Below are 22,293 nucleotides of genomic sequence, written 5' to 3'. Positions count from 1 at the left end.
ATTCTGACTATCCCAACAAGAGGTGGATATTCATGAGTCAGACAATAAATTCTACGCCGAATTAAATAAATAAATATGTTTGTGGGTTATATGTTTAACTCTCTTGTGGTCACATTTTTTTAATTATAAGTGATCTAATAGTGTTATCTATTATGCGACTAATAATCAAGTACGCTTATAGTATTAACTGTGATTATGGTAAGTTCACCAAAGTAGAAAGTTAGGCACTTTAGAAAGATAATTTTGGTAGTTCAGATTCTTCTTATCGCCTGTCTCGGCCATAAAGATAGAAGTCTCAGAGTACCTCAACCGCCCTTATGTGAGAGAAGGGGGTGAAGAACGCCTTTTTTTAGCGGTTTCCCCACAGATATTTATCATTAATGCTACCTTCGTTTTGCTTATTCATGGAGTTGTATTTAGTACCTCGAATCTCTTAGTCAACATCCATTTATATCAATCCAAACATAACCATAAGTTTGACATGCACTAAGGAATGTGGATGCTAGTGTATGTTTTTGCACATACTTTTATTAGTTTGGTTGATTCATTCTAATCTATGAACTACATCTTGCCAAAAAAAAAAAGAGTAAAAACTTTGAAGATTTCTCATTAAAATTGAGATAAAACCAACATAGTTATAAAAATGAACACCCGTTTGTTATAAATGGTCAATTTATGTATCAATCCATCCATTAAGCAAACAAAGTGAATACTTTTCTTCAAAAATCCCATTCCATAGAATAGATACCCTATAAATTATAATAATACCCACATTTCCAATAACTAACCTTGGTCATAATTAATATATGCCTTGTAAATTTATACACGGCTAGACATTCCAATGTTGGAACTCATTCGATTCGATTTATGAGCTGCTGCTGCCTGCTGATTCGTAACCTTTGTGAAATACATGTAATAGTACACATTCAGAACCATCGTTGCAACCACAAACCACCGCACCTGCTATAAATACACCCTTTCGTAACGTTTCGCAAGAGAAATCGTGAGCGTAGATAATGTCCCTGTACTTTGTGTGGTACGCGTTCTTCTTTGCTCCTGCTATTAGACAAGCTTCCGCCACGATGAATGTGGCCCTGCCCAATATTGTACCCAATTTCGTTAAATTTTCATCAAATTGTCTTGTTCAAAAATAAACACATGAGAAACTAACCATCAATATTTCTAGAAACAAAAATCCCATAACCATGTTCTTGGAGATCAGGGTTTTATCCCCGGGGAGGCTAGCACAACCCCATAACCATGACACCCATTTAAATCCAAACATTTTTAGTAGGAATCGAACCTAAAATTGTCACTTTACTACTCTAATAGGTAATGAATTTCTCATTCTATGTCTATCTAAGTTTTGCTTCTAAACTTGATCTCACCTAGGATCCAAATCAAAGTGTTACAAAATTGGCTAGTACATATTATCGAATATGTTATGTTTGGGCATTTTGTTGTTAGCCCAAACTTAACCTAGTTGATCTCCTATTGAAACAATGTAACCCTGATTTCTAATCAAGTTGAATGAAAGCTCTCAACTTAGCCTCCATAAATCTCTATATATACATTAACATTTAACAATGATAACAAGATTTGTTCAATCAATACAACTAAAAGCATTATCCAATCTCACCATGATGAAATGAAGTAGATAATGGTCCAAGCCCGGTTTCCGCCAGGAGCCAATGGTCTTCCAAAGCACATACACTTGGTTATGCCCATTACAAGTGATTCACTGCTCAGAAGGAAGAGGAATCCACCTACGCCATATCCAGTTGCCACATCCGAGCTGTAAACGCAGTAGGTGGTGTTTGTGCGCTCATCATTTCTCAATGTTCCCTGTTTCAAGCAGAATCTAAACTTAAGAATTAGATTATTATGCCCTATATATAATCCTATTATGCATCTTTCAATCAAACAGATATGTAAGATCTGATGAGGGTAGATACACAATTTGATTAACGAGAACATAAATCCAAACTGTTGCACTTAATCAATGAAGAGAATCGTTAACTCCTTGGAGAATTACTCAGATCATAACTAGTGAATTTCATAAATGATGAATGATTTCAATCAAATGTAAAGCAGAATCTAAACTTAAGAATTAGATGATTATAACCTATATATAATTTTATTATGCATCCTTTTAATTAAAAGGATATATCTTCTAAATAGAATTGTTTGACTGATGAGGTAACAAGTAATTTAAAATCAGTATCTAAGAGACAAGATAGATACACAATTTCATTGTTAACTCCGTGGAGAATTACTAGAATTACATCTCATCATCTGTACAAGATGAACAATGAAGGAATAACGAGATCATGAATGCAAACTGATGAACTCAACCAATCAATGAAGAGACTCGTTAACTCCGTGGAGACTTACTAGCATTACATTTCATCATCAGTACAAGATGAACAACGAGGGAATAACGAGATCATGAATATAATCCTATATGCATCCTTTAATCAAACAGATATGTAATATCTTCATCAGCTAAATAGATAGAATTGTTTGACTGATGAGGTAACACGTAATTTAAAATCAGTATCTAAGAGACTGAGATAGATACACAATTTCATCGTTAACTCAGAGAATTACTAGCATTACAAGATGAAAAATGAAGGAATAACGAGATCATGAATGTAAACTGTTGAACTCAATCAATCAATGAAGAGACTCGTTAACTCAGAGAATTACTAGCATTGCATTTCATTATCTATACATGATGAACAATGAAGGAATAACTTGATCATGAATGTAAACTGTTGCACTCAATCAATGAAGAGAATCGTTAACTCCGTGGAGACTTACTAGAATTACATTTCATCAGTACAAGATGAACAATGAAGGAATAACGAGATCATGAATGCAAACTGTTGAACTCAATCAATCAATGAAGAGACTCGTTAACTCCGTGGTTAATTACTAGCACTACATTTCATCATCAGTACAAGATGAACAATGAAGGAATAACGAGATCATAAATGCAAGCAGATACGTAAGATCTGATGAGATAACAACTACCAAGTAATTTAAAATCAGTATCTAAGAGATAACAAACGAGATATATACACAATTTGATTAACAAGATCATAAATGCAAACAAACAGTTGAACTCAATCAATAAACAGAATCGTTAACTCCTTGGTGAATTACTCAAATCATAACTCATGAATTTCATAAATAAACTAGATCTCATAAGAAACTGATGACTGATTTCCATTTCAATCAAATGTAAAGCGAGATCGAAAAACTTTAAGTAAGTTCCAGTTAAGGATAAGGTGAATCAAATGAAGTGAAAGTGAAAGAGAAAGCGTAAGGGAGAGAGATAGTTACAATGCTTCGACGGCGTTCGGCGGCGATGGAGAAACCGAAAGCGGTTAAGCTGAGAGCTATAACGAGAAGATGAACTAGAGTTGAACCTTTACCTTCCACCATATCTTCCGGCGGTGTAGACAGATCGGAGAGTTCAGAACTAGAACTGGAAGAAGAGAGTAGTAGTAGTGTGAACCAGAAGAGAGATAAAAAGTAGAAGATGATGAAAAAAGAAGACGAATTCTTTACAGAGCCATATATATATATATATATAATAATAATATATATCCACGCTTTAAAAAGCACGTCTTAAGCACGCAATGGTCAACAATAACGAAGACCTCTGTTCTAAATATATTTAATTAATTCAGTCTCCTTTTCAATTCACCGTTATTTTTTATTCTTCTAACGGTTTATTTTTAAAAGAGAACATTCAAATTAATATCTACTTTTGAACTTAAAAATATATAATTATAAGTTTATTTTAAAATTGTTATTATGTTTATATTTTTTTCTTTAATTAATTATTTGTAGTTTATCTTAGGGTTTAATTGGCTTAAGCCCAATAAATATATTTTTAGAAACTTAGTTCACTACTGGTTTCTTCAATAAAAATATATACTCAAGTTATATACATATTACTTTAATCTGAATATGCACAATATTATAAATTGATAATCAAAAGAGTTCACCAGTAAAATGTAGCATCAAAATAGTTGTTAAAATATCGAGTTAACTATTCAAATAGGATCTTACTATTCTAGATTAAGTTATTGAATTTAATTTAGGTAACTCTTATATTAGTTAAATTCTTATTATTTGATATTTATAATAATAAAATTTTATTAATTTAATAATTTGAATTCTATAATTCTATATGATTTTATTTAAAAAAAAGTGAATTTATATTTATAAAGTAAAAGAAAGTTATTATTATTCAAATAAATGAACTGGTTCAGGGGCGAAGCCACGTATGGGCTAGGGTAGACTCCAGCCACACCTAAATTAAAATCTTAAAATAAAATATTTTATACATATATTTGATATATATTTTATAACTAAACTGTGAAAATGAGGTTAGGTGATACCCTAACCTCACTTTTAATTTATTATATTTTAAAATATAATTTATCTATAAACTAATTCATAATTATTTTAATTTTATTAAAATAATTATTATTAATATTTTATTTTATGTTAACTAAATTTTCTAATATACAAATATTTATAATAATACATCAATTTTAATTAATATATAAATAAGATTTATTTATATAAATAAAGTATAAAAATTATATATAAAATAATGTAAATCATATAATAATATTATTTATTTTTAAATTATATTTATATATAATTATACATTATTTTTTATTTATTTCAATATAATTAATAATACAAATTATTTATAAGGGTAAAATATAAAAATTAAAATAATAATAGTGTTTATATTTTTAATTTTAAACTATTTCAAAAATTTATAAAAAATATAAATTAATATTAATAAACAAGTTAAAATAGTTACATTGGTTTGATTCAGTATTTAAATAAAGAATTTGATATCCTTGCTCAGCAACCTAACGATCTCCTAGAATTGATGTGATGTAAGTTCTCTTAAACTTGATCCAACATTACGTATTCCGATATGAAAATATCATTTTAATCAAAGAGATGAAATTAGACGAGCTTATATCAAATGGAGTCATATCAACCTATTAAGGATGAGTACCCGCCGACCAAATTTGGAAATCAAATCGACGGTTCCAAAGTCATTGGTTTAAGAAATTACTTGATTAGAATACTCTCTTTTGAAAGATGCTGCTTTTTCTTTCCCATGTTTCTTATTTGAATATAAGCAACCCAAAAAATCTACATTTACAATAGATGGATTCAATATTGAAAGCGAGTTAATGATTGTGATAGATGCTCTTTGTTATGCATATAAAATGTAATATTTCACCACATAATAGGGTAGTTGAATATCTTGATAATCTAATTAATATCCTTGTCATATTGACAAAGTACTGAATGCATAGTCTTCAGATGAAAAACAAAATAACATATTACGCCTTACAACAACTATTGAAAGTACTCGGTGACTCTCTTTACAAGCGTGTGCATTGAGAGGGCATGACGAGTCTCCATCTTCTAATAATCGTGAAAATTTTATTAAAAAAAAACGGAACATAAAAAGTTAAATCTGATATGCAAGTTGGAGTCCGTCCCATGTAATTTTTCATCCTGGCTCGCTCTTGAAATTAATATAATTAATTTTGTAAATATATATAATGTGATTTACTTTTATTTTACTTAATTAAATTTATATCTAATATATATGTATTTTAAAATTAATCAATGCATACAAGTTATTAATTATATATATAATAATAATAATGATAATAATAATAATAATATATAATTTATTTTTTAAATTAACTCTTAATTTCAAAGTAAACTCTTGACTTTATAACTAACACAAATTTTAGGTAAACTTTCTATTTTTACTTCTTATTACCAACCATATGCTAATTTAAACACCACAGGGACTTATTTGAAAAAACTATAAATAATACAAATTCATATGGGTATTTTTTTAATATAAATATCTTTTTTATAATGTGATTTGTTTAAATATTTCTAGTTAATTATTGGGTCCAGTGGGCCTTGGGCTGTGGACTTTTCAGAAATATTCTACTCATTATCTTCATCTTTTTATACTATTTGGGCATCTATGGCTCTTTTGGAGAAAAAGAAAAAAAAAGGTTTTGTTTAATAAAGCTCTTTTAGTGTAGGGTGAATGTTTTTTTTATATAGTCAGCTTTGGCTGCCTGTTTTAATAGGGAACATGATTTGATCTGTTTGCTTTTCTTTAATATGTTTCAACAGTTGGTTGATGTTTTAGTTACACACTAAAAGGGAGCTTATATTAACTTATTTTGCTCAATTATTATGATAAAATATATTGTATGCAAGGAAAATTTAGATGAATTGATCAATGGATATTTTGTATTTGATTCATTAGACATAAGATTATTTTATATAATAATAAGGTTCAATCTTTTAAATTGGATTATCATATAATTCTTTCTGTACGGACTTGGAGTCTATAAGTTTATGTTTTCGGGATTCAATTTTTGGTAGTTATAGTTATTACCCGAAAAATAACATAAACAATTTTAGAAATTTATATTACTATTCGGATAATAACTATGACAACTAGAGAATTAATTTTTTTTAACAGATTCTATCAATAATTTTGATTTATTTAAGATGACTCTCTAACATGATTTGGATTGATGAATCTACAAGTATTTTTTATTTGTGATTTTTATATGATTTGCAATAAGGGACAAATTTATGTAGAATTACTAGCCAGGTTTAAGCCCAGACAAAAGTAAATTGTAAAATTTATATTAAATCTTTATGTATCTAATTTTATACTGATTTTAAAGATAAATTGTATAAATTCAGCCCTCATTTTGTTTCTCCCCAAATAAATTTAAAAAAAATATTCTTATAAAAAGTTATAGCCCTCCCATACAGTATAAATATTTATTTATATGTGATTGTTTCCTACAAGAGAATGCCTTGAGCTTGATGAATATGAGAAATAAGACATTTTCATTGAATAACAGTAAAGACAATATACCATTAAATATAAGATCCAAACATACAATTCAATACTATTCAAAAATTGACATGACAATTATAAGTGTCCCTCAAATGTAAGAAGTTTTTAACTAAGAGATAAATGTATGACTCTAATAAAAGTATTAATTATATTAGCCTATTTAAAAAAATATATATCCTATTTAAAAGAAAATTCCTTTTTAAAATTATCGCTGTTTAATATAAATTAATATACTTTAAAAAATAAACCGACCTTAGCTCAGTTGGTAGAGCGGAGAACTGTAGTAGTTGTATGATGTTATCCTTAGGTCACTAGATTGAATTCAGTAGGTCGGAATGTTTTTTTTTTTGTTATATGTGGCATAACCACGTGACAATGAAAATACAAACCGACCTTGCTCAGTTGGTAGAGCGGAGAACTGTAGTAGTTGTATGTTGTTATCCTTAGGTCATTGGTTCAAATTCGGTAGGTCGGAATATCGTTCTTCATATACATACTTTTGAAGTTATAAACCGACCTTAGCTCATTTGATAGAGCGGAAGACTATAGCAGTTGTATGCTATTATCCTTAGGTCACTAGTTTGAATCCGATAGTTCGGAATACCGTTCTTCATATACATACATTTGAAGTTATAAACCGACCTTATCTCATTTGATAGAGCGGAAGACTGTAGCAATTGTATGCTATTATCTTAGGTCACTGGTTTGAATCCGGTAGGTCACAATAATTTTTTTATATTATGTTTTTGTCGTTCGTTATACTACATACTTTTGAAGTTATAATTAGCAAGTAGAAATGGAGAAAATTACACTTTAACAATTAAACGGTATGTTATATGTGGCAAACCATCAGGACTGTCTCGTTCATTTTTGGGGCCCTGGGCGATCTAAGATTTGGGGCCTAAATTTTGAATTCAAAAACAATATTTAATAAGAAAAAAATATGATTTTTATAATATCAAAAAGATACAATATTCGATTACGAAAGTTTAAACATAAAAGAACAACTTACAAAAAGTTCATAATTTTTATTTGAAAAGAGCTAGTCTTCTAGCACTAATTCCAGCAAAATCATCCATCAACTCTTCATATTGTATTTTATCAAATAGGTCATTTTCAATACTTATAATGCCAATCCATCAAGCCTTTCTTGCAGCATTGTAGAACGCAAATAGGACTTCAACAATTTCAACTTAGAAAAACTTCTTTCAACCGATGCAACAATCACTGGAATAGTTAACAAGACATGATAGACAATAATTATATTTGGAAAATAATCCAAACCCTTCAAGTACTTCCAAATATGACTTGGTCCCCATATCCCATTAGGCAAAAGTTCACTAACTAACTTCAACTCCACACATAAATCAGCTCCATCAATATTAGATTTTCCCTCATGAGTAAGAGCATTTTCTAAATGAGCACAACAAGACTTCAAAGTCAAATCATCTAGTGATTGCAAATTTTGAGCAGTAACAAGAAACCAAAAATATTTTCATATTCTTGATATTGCTCAAACCTTCTATTAAGAGAATAAATGACTTGATCAACCGTATAAAGAAATAATCAATTCTAAATGACTCCTCTACAGATAATGGAGTGGATGATGTCCCTATATTTTCATCAAACTGTTATTTTCTTCGAATCTTTCGCCTTTGAGGAAATATGGGATCAAACTCCATTTTCAAAGCAATAACTTTAGCCTCTTCTATCGCTTTAGTGAAACCATTTTCTCTATAGACCTCAAAGAAAGAAATTAAACCTTTCATTCTCTTTATAGCAACATCAATAAGCATATCCTTTGATTGTAAAAACTTGCTCACCAAATTAACTTCATTTAATAATTTCATACCAAATAACAATTGCTAATATAAATTCAAAATCACTAAGTTCATTCTTCGCTAAGGACTTAGATTCACTCCTTATTTTATCATCATTATCAACATCTGCTACTTCAATTAGAGCTTCTCGAAGTTTTGACATTTGGAACTTTATGGCTTTAACACTATCAAGACGACTCTCCCATCGAGTAGAAGACAATGATTTGGGAGTATAAAGTTTAATATTATCCTTCAAAAATTCCACCTCTTAGTAGAATGTGAAAAAATAGTATAGATGCGTTAGATAATTCCAAAAAAATCTCTTACTTTACTACATGTACTGGCCATATCACATAACACCAAATTAAGACTATGATTTTAAGTTTGTCATAACCAGATTAACATTTACGAGTGGGAGACATTATCTAAAAACAAAACAAAGTCGAAATGATAAACTACTGTCTACTACTACTAACCTTTAATTAAATAAACTTCGACCAAATATTCCCGAATGGCCGAATCCCCACCCACCTTCCCAATCCCAGCGCAGCGGCCACCTTCGATCAAATGTTCCCTGCTTCAATTTAATTAAACTTTGAGTCTTTGTTGAGAGAAGGATTTCAAAGATCTAATTAAAATTTGAGTCACTATTGAGAGAAGGATTTGAGAGAGAGAGAGCCGAGTAGAAAGAAACATAAAACCTAATTTTTTTTATAGTAATGCATAAATATTTTTGGGCTTTCTTAATTTGGGGCCCTGGGCGGTGGCCCATCTTGCCCACCCTAATAGTCGGCCCTGCACGTGACACGTGACAGTGTAAAATACAAACCGACCTTAGCTCAGTTGGGTTGGTAGAGTGGAGGAGTTGGGTTGGTAGAGTGGAGGACTATAGTATTTGTATGTTGTTATCTTTAGGTCACTAGTTTGAATCCGGTAGGTTGGAATAATTTTTTAAATATTTTTTTCTTTCTATTATCATGCTTCCCGTTTGTCATACTACATACTTTTGAAGTTATAAACGCACCTTAACTCATTTGGTGGAACAGAAGACTGCAACATCTGTATGCTGTTATCCTTAGGTCACTGGTTTAATCTGGGGGTCCAAAATAATTATTTTTTCTAATATCATGTTTTGTCATTTTTTATATTACATACTTTTGAAGTTATAATTAATAAGTGGAAATGCAGAAAATTACACTTTAATAAACGACATGTTATATGAGGCATAACCACGTGACAATGTAAAATAAAACCAACCTTAGCCCAGTTGATAGAGCGGAGGACTGCAGTAGTTGTAGTTGTATGATGTTATCCTTAGGTCACTAATTCGAATTTGGTAGGTCGAAATACCATTCGTCATATTACATACATTTGAAGTTATAAACTGACTTAGCTCATTTGATAGAGCGAAACACTTTATGTTGTTATCCTTAGGTCATTGGTTTGAATTCGGTATGTCAAAATAATTGTTTTTTTCTAATATCATGTTTTGTCGTTCATTATGCTACATATTTTTAAGTTATAATTAACAATTGGAAAAGAAGAAAATTACACTTTAATAAACAATATGTTATATGTGGCATAACCACGTGACAATGTAAAATACAAACTGACCTTAGCTCAGTTTGTAGAGCGGAGAACTGTAGTAGTTGTATGATGTTTTCCTTAGGTCACTGGTTCAAATCCGGTATGTCAGAATATTTTGTTTTCTATTATTTGCTTTGCCATTTCTTCATACTACATACTTTTAAGTTATAAATCGACCTTAAGTCATTTGGTAGAGCGGAAGACTGCAGCATCTGTATGCTATTATCCTTAGGTAATCCGAAAGGTCGGAATAATTGTTTTTTTCTAATATCATGTTTTGTTGTGCGTTATACTACATACGTCTGAATTTATAATTAGTAAGTGGAAATGAAGCAAATTACATTTTAATAAACGATATGTTATATTGACTTAAACACGTTACAATGTAAAATACAAACTGACCTTATCTCAATTGGTAGAGTGGAGGATTGTAGTAGTTTTATTATGTTATTCTTAGGTCACTAGTTCAAATTCGGTAAGTTGAAATATTTCTCTATTAACATGCTTTGCCCGTTCATTATACTACATAACTTTAGTTATAAACCGGCCTTAGCTCATTTGATGGAGAGAGGAAGAACTGTAGCAGTTGTATGTTGCTAGTTTGAATCTGGTAGGTAAGAATAATTGTTTTTATGAAAATGAAGCAAATTACACTTTAATAAATAATATGTTATATGTGGCATAACCACGTGACAATGTAAAATACAAAACGACCTTAGCTTAGTTGGTAGAGCGGAAGACTGTAGTAGTTGTATGTTGTTATCCTTAGGTCATTGGTTCAAATCCGAAAGGTCAGAATATCGTTCTTCATACTACATACATTTGAAGTTATAAACCGACCTTAGCCCATTTGATAGAGTGGAAGACTGTAGCAGTTGTATGCTATTATCCTTAGGTCACTAGTTTGAATCCGGTAGGTCAGAATAATTTTTTTATATCATGTTTTAAAACTGACCTTAGCTCATTTGTCGTTCGTTATAGTACATACTTTTGAAGTTATAATTAACAAGTGGAAAATGAAGCTAATTTCACTTTAATAAATGATATGGTAGTGGAAATGAAGCAAATTTTACTTTAATAAACGATATGTTATATGTGGCATAAACACGTGACAATGTAAAATTTAAACCGACCTTATCTTAGTTGGTAGAGTGGAGGATTGTAGTAGTTTTATTCTGATATCCTTAGGTCACTAGTTCAAAATGTTTATTATCCTTAGGTCACTAGTTTGAATCCGGTAAGTCAAAATAATTTTTTTTCTAATATCATGTTTTGGGTGTTCGTTACACTTTAATAAACGATATGTTATATGTGGTTAGCATAACCACGTGATTTTAGAACACAAACCGACCTTAGCTCAGTTGGTAGAGCGGAGGACTGTAGTGGTTGTATGCTGTTATCCTTAGGTCACTGGTTCGAATCCAGTAGGTCGGAATAATTCTTTTTTAATATCATGTCTTTCTATAGTAGCCCTTATTGGTTCGAATCCGTTAGGTCGGAATAATCCTTTTTTTATGTCATATTTTTTCGTTAATTTTATTTAAATGATTCTTATCATTTTTAATATTCCAGTACCGTTTAAAAAAAAATTGTATATACTAATAATTTTGAAGATACAGTTATAATGAAGCAAATTACACCTTTAACAAAGGATATGTTATATGTGGCGTAGCAACTTGACAATGTAAAATGAAGAAGAGTGACATGAATAAAAAAACAAATATAACAAAAACCCGGTAAATTGCACCTTTAACAAAGTACAAAGGATATGTTATATGTGGCATAGCAACTTGACAATGTAAATGAATAAGAGTAGACAAAAGAAATGACAAAAAATTAAAAAAGAGACAAATATAAGGAAAACCCCATGATAATTCAGTCACCCTTTTCTTCCTCCTTCGGGACCTTTCCTCTTGGCCATCGACTCGAGATGAGAGATAAGGTAATGGGTTCCTGCCACGTGTCACTTCCTGACTAGGTATCCTTACCGATAAGGTCCCCCTATAATCATAAGGTCTAAAATGTCCCATAACCCATAAGGCAATTGTTCACCAATGAAATAGAAAGAAATATCACATAAGACTTTCACCTAACATCCCTTGTTATAAAATCCTCATCAGTCATTTCATTTCTCTCAACAAACCAAAACAAATCAAGTCTAGCAAAAAAAAAAAAAACATGGCTGCTTCTACTTCTATGGTATCAGCTTCCGCGGCGGTTACCACCATTAACCGTGTCGCACCCTTCAATGGCTTGAAATCCTCCGCCGCTTTCCCAGCCATCAAGAAGTCCGAAAACGATTTCACCTCCATCTCCACCAACGGAGGAAGAGTGCAGTGCATTCAGGTACATATAATATAACGAGTTCAATTCTCATTTAAAAACGTATTAAATTTAAACTTTATGGTTTCATTTAGTTAATTAATCATACTCATGTATATAATCTTTTGATTTTAATATTCAGGTGTGGCCAACAACTGGGTTGAGAAATTCGAGACATTATCTTACTTGCCACCTCTGACCGAAGAACAATTGGCCAAGGAAGTTGATTACCTTCTTCGCAACAATTGGGTTCCTTGCCTTGAATTCCAATTGGAGGTTATAATATTTCACCCTATATTTCTTTTGACAAAATCATAAAATTATGGTAAAAACAGTCTAGTATATATAATAAAAAAGTAAAAAAATGGAAATATAATGAATCTAAGAGGTGGTTCATAATTGATCTGTTTAAATAAATTTGGATTTTTTAATCTTGATAGGTGTTAATTTGAAATTTTATTGGTAAAATGAATTAATGAAATTATTACAACTCATTAAACTCTATGTAAGGGCGTGAGTATTGAAATGTTTTTGTTAATAACTTGAATGATAGATTATATAATCAAAGTTTTGGTAGTTAGTTGCTAGTGGTCTGATGAAAATGTTATGTTGTTAGGAATTGAATGGATTCGTCCACAGAGAATACAACAGCTCTCCAGGGTACTATGATGGAAGATACTGGACAATGTGGAAGCTACCCATGTTCGGGTGCACTGACTCGAGTCAAGTTTTGAAGGAGTTGGCCGAGGCCAAGAAGGCTTACCCATCCGCTTTCGTCCGTATCATTGGATTCGACAACAAGCGTCAAGTCCAGTGCATCTCCTTCATTGCAGCCAAGCCCGACGGTTACAAATAAATTTATATGCACAGCTATAATCGAGGATTATTATGTTTTCAATAAAACTCGTCCCAACCAATTACCAAAAGGTCTTCCCTTTTGTTATTTTGAATCATTGTCATTAGTTTGATGATGATTGTACTCTATTCTACGTGTTTTTTGTATTTACCATTTTAAAGTGAATTTCAATGTATGTTTGTTTGTTATTATTACCATTGTTTACTTTAAATATGGAAGGTAATAGTAAACACAGTAATGGTGAAACCTTATTTAAGCGCTAAAACTCGTGGAACAATTTTAACAAAATAAAAAATGGGGTGAGTAAACTCACTGTAAGACTTTGTTTGATGGGGGAGAAAATAGGTTTGTCAGTTTTTAATTGCTTGAAATTAGTATAACTAGCATGTATTCCGTGCATTTGCACGATTAATAATATAAAAAATCGTGAAAAATATTACGGTAAAATGTGATAGCATTTTTAATTTTATTTTAACCGTTTTAAGTTTATGGGGCGATCAACCCACAATCCGACTCAAGAATCCATTTACTCTCATATTGCAGAACGATCTCTAAAACAATTGATACAGTTTGATTCCTTAACTCAATTAGTTTGACACTCTAGAGTCCACTTCTTCCTCATACTACGAGTGAAATTGAAAATGTAAAGACTACCATTTAAGTAACTCAGGCGAGACTTACTGTATCCATATGAATTATGTCCACTATCTCTATAAATATGACGGATTTTTTCCATTATTGCTCACTAATAATAGTGAAATCTATAGCACATAGTCAAAAGAGAATTATGATCGATTAAAACTATTGATGAACTATTGCGTTCATCAAATTTGGTGTTGAATTTAAAATATGAAGTGTAATTAGTCTAGTTGGTTAAAGAGTTGTATTTATTTTGTTAGGTTGCAAGTTCGAACCATACCTATAGTATTTTTTATTTTATTTTTAACCGTTTTAAGTTCATGGACGGGTCATCCCACAATCCGACCCAAGTATACATTACTCTCACATATATATCCAAATTAACTACAGCTCTCGACCCGACAATCCAGACACTTAAAAATTAAGCATCATTATATATATATATATTTTGTTGTATTTAATTTTCTTTAAATAAAGTAAATGTATTTTACTTTTTAATTGATATATTGAGTGATTTGATGATGTTAAATAACAATTCAAAATCAAACAAGCTCTACAAGTAAATATCAAATAATAATAATATATAGATCATTGAATCAATTATGAGGATATTGGGCCATCACTCAAATCTAAACAAACACTATTAGACTATGTTATATTAGTTGATATTCTATTATTATATATGATTACATGGGCCAGAGATACGGCTCATTAGGTTATAAAATGTTCATGTATATATATACTCTACACAAACCCTATTCAGGGTTATGAATGAAATTACATTTGACATGGTATCAGAGCCTATCTAAATATTAAACCCTACCCAATATTTTGTCCAATCACCGTCGATATGTCAAAATGTGATGATATTTCTGGCATCTTCGACGCGGAGTTGCAGTCTTCCGACGGCCCGACTAAGTATCATTATCTTGGATTATTGATTTAGGGCTACCTTACATGCCACTAGGGTCCAAAACTATTTAGTTGATTGCTTTGTGGGAATGGAGTGTCCCATTTCTCTACCCGATGGTAGCATTGTTACTGCTCATATACGGGGTTATGTATACTTATCTCTTAAGATAACATTCTGAAAAATGTTTTATTTGTCCCATATTTGACCTGTAACTTGATTTCTATTACTCAGTGATTGATGATTATCATGGTGATATCTCATTCTCATCTGATTTATGTACTTTTCAAGACCGCGGTACTAGGAAGGTGATTGGAGCAGGTGGAACGAAGGGGGGGTCTCTACTACTGGTGTAATGTTCCGGCGTCACTTTTGTCTACTCAACTGAGAGTCTAGAGATTTGACACAGTAGGATGGGGCATCCTTCAGACAGTGTGCTGCAACATTTACCTGGTGTTAGTGTTACTCGTCGTTCTCCTAGTGTTAGCCTTGTGATATCTATCATCAGGCCAAACAGTCTAGGAGTGTTTTTTATGACAATGATTCATATGCTAGGAGTATTTTTGATTTAGTACACTATGATCTCTAGGGTCCTTATGATGTTTCCTCCTCTAATGGAGCACGTTATTTTCTTACTTTGGTTGATGATTTTAGTCGAGCTGTGTGGGTAGTTCTTTTATCTACTAAAACTGAAGTTTTCATTATCTTTATCAAGTTTATTGCTATGGTCAAAAGAAAATTTGGAGTTGATATTAGACATGTAAGAACTGACAATGGAACATAATTTAATTGTTTGAAATCTTATTTTTCTAAGGCTGGTGTGTTATTTCAAACTTTTTGTGTGCATACTCCTCAACAAAATGGTAGAGTAGAGAGGAAACATTGACATATCTTGAATGTTGCACGGGCTGTCATTTCTAGAGTTCTATTCCTATTGAGTATTGGGGGGAATGTGTTCTTACTGCATGTTACTTGATAAATAGGACCCCTTCTCGTATTTTGGGCTTTCGTACTCCTTATAAGGTGTTATATGGTACCGCTCCCACTCTGTCTAACGTGCGTGTTTTTGGTTGCCTCTGTTATGCCTTTGATTTACACTCTCGTTGTGACAAGTTTGCTAGTCATAGTCGTAAGTGTGTGTTTTTGGGTTATCCCCTGATAAGAAGGGGTGGATGTTATTGGGATTGGGAAACTAAGGAGGTTTTTGTGTTTCGTGATGTTTTTTCTATGAAAATGAGTTTCCTTTTGTCCCTATGGATTGTCCTGTCTCTGTTCTCCCATTAGTGTTGTGGAGGAGGCACCAGACCAGGTTTCGGTAGGAGAGTTCATGGTGTCTGATGAGCCAGAGAGGGCTTTTGGGCGAAGAGGATGGTACGCATGATTCGGTGAAGGAGACTAATGCGCAGGGCTCTTCTGAGGAGCATGATTCGTCAGTTGTGTAGTAGGCGAGCGAGTCTAACGTTGAATAGCCACAGTCGAGCGTCAAGCAGCCACAGTTGGGCAGAGGTATGAGGACTCAGACTCCTTCTTGGTTGACTGATTATATTACCCCCCTTCGACATCATTCATCTGGCTCCGACCCTTTCTCAGGTACTCGGTATCCTCTTGCACATCATTTGAGTTATGATTTATTCTCTGTGAGACATTGGAATTTTTTGGCTGCCATTTCTATAGGCGTGAGCCTAAATCTTACAGACAAGCCTCTCGTGATCCTAGATGGCGCGCAACCATGCAGAGTGAGATACGAGTCTTGGAGGACAATGAAACGTGGAGTTTGGAGGATTTACCTCAAGGGAAGAAGGCATTGGGCAGTCGCTGGGTCTACAAGATCAAGCACAATTCTAATGGGTCAATTGAGAGCTTGAAGGCACGTTTGGTTGTCTTTGGCAACCATCAATTTGAGGGGATTGACTACTCTGAGACCTTTGCTCCAGTTGTCAAAATGAGTACTGTTCGGGCCTTCATTGCAGTTGCTGCTGTTCGAGGTTGGCACTTACACCAAATGGATGTGCATAATGCCTTTCTCCATGGGATCTAAAAGAGGAAATATACATGCGCCTACCACCAGGTTTTGAGTTCGGTCATACCAACAAAGTGTGTCGCCTCTTAAGTCTCTTTATGGACCTAAAACAAGCGTCTCGTTGTTGGTTTGTCAAACTAACAACTGGCTTGCCTTTTCTATGGTTTTATTCAGTCTCGTTCAGATCATTCTCTATTTTCCTCTGTGAGCAATGATATTGTCCTTACATGTCTTGATATATATGGATGATATGATAGTATTAGGGAGTGATTTAGGGGACACTAGAGGCCTTCAAGCAATATTTATCATCATGTTTTCATATGAAGGATTTGGGGGATCTAAAGTACTTTCTGGGGGTTGAGGTTGTCAGGAGTGCCGATGGCATTTATTTGTGTCAACGGAAATACGTTCTAGAATATTATTTCCGAGTGTGGTTTTCTGGGTGATAAGCTTTCTGATTTTCCTATGGAGCAGAATCATAAGTTGGGGGAGTCAGTGAGTGCGCAGATGGAGGATCCAGAGAGCTATCGACGGTTGGTGGGAAGATTGATATATTTGTCTTTCACAAGACCTGATATAGCTTACTTTGTACATATATTATCTCAGTTTATGCATGACCCATTATAGGATCACTATCAGACAACATTACGGGTTGTGAGATATCTGAAGAATGCTCTAGGACAGGGTATACTCTTGAGGAGTGATTGTGATCTTCGGTTATCTGGATGTTGCAATTCAGACTAGGCATCCCTGTCCCAAGTCTCGCAGATCGATTACCTGGGTGGTTGATGTTTTTTGGCTCGTCTCTCGTGTCCTGGAAGTCCAAAAAACAGCCAATTGTGGCCTTATCTTCCGCTGAAGCTGAGTATCGATCTTTAGCAGCTTTGATTTGTGAGTTGAAGTGGCTACAAGGGTGATGGAAATGCACCACAACGGTAAACAATAAATGCGGAATTTATCCTTCGTTGACAATACTTCCCAAAACCGTTTAAACATGTGAGGAAGATAACAAATAGGTATGAACAAATGCAATCAACACAACCCCTAAAATAGTGAGTAACACACCAAGCAAGCACACACACAAACAACACAAAATTTAGCGGGAAAACCCCTCAATGGGTAAAACCACGGGACACCTAGTGCCGCTTTAAAATCCACTATCACCAGCAAGAGAGCAATACAAAGTCTTCTCTAGACATACTAGAGGCATACAAATTCATAATATCCTTGGAAACATGCACATCAAAGATATAGAAACAATCAAAAAACAAGAAAGGAAGAAATATCACCAAAAATAACTACTACTGTTCCGGCAACGAAACCCCTACCTGAAGACCTCAGAATCAGATCTCCACCGTCCAGAATATTGGCCCAGAAGCTGTGAAGCTGCTGTCCAAAAATTAGGACGATCCAACGGTGCAAACTCCGGCGATCATCAAAACACTATGACTGTTGGAACTTGAAGTTTTTCCCTCTTTTATTTCTTGATTTTTCTCTCTCTTTCTCTTACTTCTTGTAAAAAAGTTTTCTCCCCTTTTTATCTTGCTCCCAAATAAGTGAATTAAGTAGGGGCCCAAGATGGGCCTATTTGCTGGGCTTTTCCTCATGGACTAAGGAAAACAAAAAAACCCAACAAAGGGGTCATAGTGTTCCTTGGAGTACCTCAATCGGGTATGCATGTGTACTCAGACAGCCAATCAACTCTTCATATGACTCAGAATCCAGTGTTTTCATTAGCGTAGCAAACACATTGAAGTGGATTTACATTTCTTACGGTATCATATCCAGGATGGGACTATTGTTGCTCCCATGTTCCCACGACTTCTCAATTGACTGATATTCTCATTAAGACTCTTGAAAACAATTATTCAATTCATTTTAGATCCAAGTTGGGCATCTGTGATTTGCATGCTCCAACTTGAGGAGGGGTGTTAGACTATGTATATTAGTTGACATTCTATTATTATATATGATTAAATGGGCCGGAAATACGACTCATTAGATTATAAAATGTTCATGTATATATATACTCTACACAAGCATATTCAAGGTTAGGAATGTAATTAGATCTAACAAATACTAAGAACTCCAATCAATTAAAGTTCCTTATAACCACTCAAAATGAAGATGAATTTTCTTTTCTTTTAACATACATCAATGCAAATTTTTGAGATTGGTGTCTTTCCACTTTTAATATATTTCCTTTTGGCCATTTATTTTACTCAACTATGCAATCTACACTTTTGCCATATTTTGATATTAGATTTTGTATATTTTTTTTAGCCACACTAAGTTACCTCTCTTTTCGTATTTTTTATTTTTCTTTTAATAATCTAATTTTCACCAACAATGTAAATTGAGATAGAATATTTTAACACGAAAACTTGTTATCACTTCTCACAATACCTACTTATTTGTTAGGTATTGAATTGTTTTCCTTAACCGTTACTGGTTAAAATCATAGGTTTATTTTCTACTTTTTAGAAGGTTATTTCATCAAGAAATAAATAGCTTAGGAAGCATGGAGATGCAAGAAGGATCATTCCAAACGAAGGACTGAAAGAGACTTAACGAACAAACAAAAACAATCAAACTGAATTTGCTCACTCCAAAACATATTTCATAAATGGACAATGTATAATTAATCAATATTGTCCGAAGAGGTATCCTTACCGATAAGCCCCCTATATTCATAAGGTCTAAAATGTCCCATAACCCATAAGGCAATTGTACACCAATGAAATACAAAGAAATATCACATAAGACTTTCACCTCCCTTGTTATAAATCCTCATCAAGTCATCTCATTTCTCTCAACAAACCAAAACAAATCAAGTCTAGAAGAGAAAAAAAAAACATGGCTGCTTCTACTTCTATGGTTTCAACTGCCGGCGGCAGTTACCACCATTAACCGTGTCGCACCCTTCAATGGCTTGAAATCCTCGGCCGCTTTCCAGCCATCAGAAGTCCGAGAACGATTTCACCTCCATCTCCACCAACGGAGGAAGAGTGCAGTGCATTCAGGTACATATTAATAATCATTTAATTAAATATTACGAGTTCAATTCCCACTTAAAACGTCTAATTTTAAATTGACGTGTTTTTCATTTAATTAATGAATCGTACTCATGTATATAATCTTTTGTTTTTAATATTCAGGTGTGGCCAACAACTGGGTTGAAGAAATTCGAGACATTATCGTACTTGCCACCTCTGACCGAAGAACAATTGGCCAAGGAAGTTGATTACCTTCTTCGCAACAATTGGGTTCCTTGCCTTGAATCCAATTGGAGGTTATAATATTTCACCATATTTCTTTTGACAAAATCTTAAAATTATGGTAAAAACAGTTTAGTATACATAAAAAAAAAGTAAAAAATGAAATATAATGAATCCAAGGGGTTGTTCATATTGTTCTGTGTTAATTTGAAATAATGTGTTTTATTGGTAAATGAATCAAGGAAACTAGTACAACTTATTAAACTCTATGTAAGGCATTAAGAAAAAAGAATAATATTGAAATGTTTTGGGTTAATAAATTGAATGAGATTATATAAACAAAGTTTTGGTCGTTAGTTGCTAGTGCTCTGATGAAAATTTTATGTTTGTAGGAATTGAATGGATTTGTTCACAGAGAATACAACAGTTCCCCAGGATACTATGATGGAAGTACTGGACATGTGGAAGCTACCCATGTTCGGGTGCACTGACCGAGTCAAGTTTTGAAGGAGTTGGCCGAGCCAAGAAGGCTGACCCATCCGCTTTCCGTCCGTATCATTGGATTCGACAACAAGCTTCAAGTCCAGTGCATCTCCTTCATTGCAGCCAAGCCCGACGGTTACAAATAAATTTATATACACTAGCTACCATCGAGGATTATTCTGTTTTCGATAAAACTCTTCCCAACCAATTACCAAAATGTTTTCTCCTTCTGTATTTGAATCATTTTCATTAGTTTGTTAATGATTTGTACTCTATTCTATGTGTTTTTGTATTAACATTTTAAGTGGATTTTAATGTAGTTTGTTTGTTATTGTTACCATTGTTCTATTTTAATTTGTTTAAGTTGCAATTCACAAACTCATTTAAACATTTATTTTATTTTGTGTTCTTACAATAAGTCACTATCAGCCAAGTTTACGAAATATACTTCTTAGAAAAATTCGAAGTAAATAATAAACACATTGATCATGACACCTTATTTAAACGCTAAAAACTCGTGAACAAATTTTAACAAATAAAAAATGAGGGTGAGTAAATGAGAAGCGTTTAACTATAACTCACTATAAGACTTTGTTTGACGTGGGAGAAAATAGGCTTGTGAATTTTGAATTTCTTGTATAGTATCTTGTTGTATTTTTTTTTTAAATAAAGTAATATATTTTTGTATTTTAGTTGATATATTTAGTGATTGATGATATAAAATAACAATTCAAAATCAAATAAGCCTACAAGTAATTATATCAAATAATAATATATAGATCATTGAATCAATTATGAGGATATTGGGTCCTCATCACTCAATCAATGTATGTCAAGACATGTATCAAATACTAAGAACTTCAAAATCAATCAAAGTTCTTATAACCACCCAAATTTAAGATGAATTTTCTTCTTTCTTTTAATATGTATCAATGTCAATTTTAAGATTGGTGTCTTCCACTTTTAATATAAGTTCCTTTGGCTATTTATTTTACTCAACTATGCAATCTAAACTTTTGTCATATTTTTGATATTAAGATTTTGTATATTTTTTAGCCACACAAAGTTAACTCTCTTTCATTATTTTTGAACTTTTCTTTTATAAATTAAATTTTCACCCGTTACTAGTTAAAATCATAAGTTTATTTAAATAGACGAGGAAACGTCGAGATGCAAGAAGGAATCATTCTAAATGAAGGATTAAAGAGACTTAACAAAGAAAAAAAACATCAAATTGAAATTGATCACTCCAAAACATATTCATATATAGATGGACAATGTATAATTAAAGATATAGAATTTCTTCATGGAGAAATACATACAACATGTGTTGACAATGACGACTGTCTGCTTTGTAAGATTCATGTATGATGAACCTGATGAATGGCACACTATTTGAAGTAAATAATTATAGTATTTGAAGATTTTCAAAATAAAAACAAAATAATGCCATGTCCTGATTTAGACAGAGAACATATAT

General features: G+C 32.5%; 1 non-coding gene and 3 pseudogenes across 1 annotated transcript; 3 read left to right on the top strand and 1 right to left on the bottom strand.

The window, feature by feature from the left end:
- Positions 1-582: 582 nt before the first annotated feature.
- On the bottom strand, positions 583-3,532 carry LOC124936373 (annotated as a pseudogene).
- Positions 3,533-11,711: 8,179 nt separating this feature from the next.
- On the top strand, positions 11,712-11,799 carry TRNAY-GUA. The gene is given in 2 exon segments: positions 11,712-11,748; positions 11,764-11,799. It is a non-coding gene; the product is annotated as a tRNA-Tyr (tRNA).
- Positions 11,800-12,518: 719 nt separating this feature from the next.
- Positions 12,519-13,726, top strand: LOC124933740 (annotated as a pseudogene).
- A 6,227-nt stretch (positions 13,727-19,953) lies between these two features.
- LOC124933741 lies at positions 19,954-21,181 on the top strand (annotated as a pseudogene).
- The last annotated feature ends 1,112 nt before the right edge of the window (positions 21,182-22,293 follow it).

This window comes from Impatiens glandulifera, chromosome 4, assembly GCF_907164915.1.
Source record: "Impatiens glandulifera chromosome 4, dImpGla2.1, whole genome shotgun sequence".
NCBI classification, from domain to species: domain Eukaryota; kingdom Viridiplantae; phylum Streptophyta; class Magnoliopsida; order Ericales; family Balsaminaceae; genus Impatiens; species Impatiens glandulifera.
Note: the sequence above shows the minus strand (reverse complement) of the source record. Positions and strands in the feature narration are given on the sequence as shown.